At 44.8% G+C, this 1,916-nt stretch overlaps 1 protein-coding gene across 1 annotated transcript in view; it reads left to right on the forward strand.

Moving 5' to 3' along the window:
- Positions 1-754: 754 nt before the first annotated feature.
- Positions 755-1,916, forward strand: part of zgc:194990 (E3 ubiquitin-protein ligase TRIM17) — a 13,032-nt gene continuing 11,870 nt past the window's right edge. Inside the window, exon 1 of the mRNA XM_014029606.1 lies at positions 755-890. The gene's annotated coding sequence lies outside the window, so the exon portion shown is untranslated. The remainder of the gene's footprint in view (positions 891-1,916) is intronic.

Here is a 1,916-nt window from a genome sequence, read left to right on the forward strand (position 1 = left end):
GTTGTAGTACACACATTTATTTATTTATTTATTTATTTATTTATTTATTTATTTATTTATCAATTGAAACAACTCTTAACGACCTGCATGACCAGCAGGTAATTTCCCAGACAAAATGGCGAGTAAAATAAAAGCTTATTGTGTTCAGTGTCAGAGGAACATGGAGCTGCAGGAGGATGTGAAGTGTGTCTGTCACACAGGAGAGGAGGATGCTGCAACGACCCACCGCTGTGCAGACCCTGTGAGCAGCRACACGAAGAGAAAACCTCACCCCACTAACCGCTGTAGGCCTGTTGTTTTAGTGTTAAAGACATCTTCAAATCATTTCAATCTACAAGTCAGAACAAATAAATATAAAGGACCTACCGTTCGTCTGATCTGATGTAAGCAGCGCTGTGTGGCGGCCTCTGGTGGCCCACAGAAGAACTGCAGCTGAAGGCGGCCTCTGGTGGCCCACAGAGGAACTGCAGCTGAAGGCGGCCTCTGGTGGCCCACAGAGGAACTGCAGCTGAAGGAGGCCTCTGTTGGCCCACAGAGGAACTGCAGCTCCGGCTGAAGGCGGCCTCTGGTGGGTCACAGAGGAACTGCAGCTGAAGGAGGCCTCTGGTGGCCCACAGAGGTACTGCAGCTGAAGGAGGCCTCTGGTGGCCCACAGAGGAACTGCAGCTGAAGGAGGCCTCTGGTGGCTCACAGAGGAACTACAGCTCCAGCTGAAGGAGGCAGAAGGACCGCCTCTTGGTGCTGCAGTTACAAAGCTGTGCTCCTGACAGACACACACAGACACACACAGACACACTCAGACACACACAGACTCAATCAGGCTCAGTTCGGCTGCAAAACACAGAATCCGCACAAAATTACCGGAAGGAAGAGATTTCTACTGATTAAAGGTGAGGATTTATTATTTTTAACATTTAAATGACACAATACCCACAATGCCCTGCTGTTTATATTTGTTTACATACCGCTACTTTTATGCTCTCTACGTAATTAATTATTATTTTAAACATGAAAACCAGTTTCATGTTGCATTTGTCCTCAGGTTGTTTGGACAGGGATTTGTAGGCAAAGCTTGACTCGTCAGTCCAAAGACATGAAGAGTCAGTTTGTGTTGTTCTACTGCAGAGGCACAGATTATAATCCTGGATTTTCACTAATCTGTCAGCTTATTACCACCTGCATGCTCAGGCTGCAGCAGCCACAAATAAACACTGCATCCTCACAGGACTGTCACTTCCTGCTGCTGCAGACAGTCCAAACCATTTACTCCTCTCATGTTATATTATACGTTATTGTTTTAGATAAATAAGTGTTTCAGCTCATTTTATAACATGAAGAGTCATTAATCCTCTGTGATCTGTGGTCTGATGATCTGTGATCTGTGATCTGTGATCTGATGATCTGTGATCTGATGATCTGTGATCTGATGATCTGATGATCTGTGATCTGTGATCTGTGATCTGATGATCTGTGATCTGATGATCTGTGATCTGATGATCTGATGATCTGTGATCTGTGATCTGATGATCTGTGATCTGATGATCTGATGATCTGATGATCTGTGATCTGTGATCTGTGATCTGTGATCTGTGATCTGTGATCTGATGATCTGTGATCTGATGATCTGTGATCTGATGATCTGTGATCTGATGATCTGATGATCTGTGATCTGATGATCTGTGATCTGATGATCTGTGATCTGTGATCTGATGATCTGTGATCTGATGATCTGTGATCTGTGATCTGATGATCTGATGATCTGATGATCTGATGATCTGTGATCTGTGATCTGTGAGATGTTTCCTTCAGGAGCAGGAATCAGTCCCAGCAGCTCTGATCTGAGCTGCAGAGAGAACAGCAGATCTCCTCAGTGCTGAATCAACACACACACACACACACACACACACACACACACA

Source organism: Austrofundulus limnaeus, unplaced genomic scaffold, assembly GCF_001266775.1.
Source record: "Austrofundulus limnaeus strain Quisiro unplaced genomic scaffold, Austrofundulus_limnaeus-1.0 Scaffold926, whole genome shotgun sequence".
NCBI classification, from domain to species: Eukaryota; Metazoa; Chordata; class Actinopteri; order Cyprinodontiformes; family Rivulidae; genus Austrofundulus; species Austrofundulus limnaeus.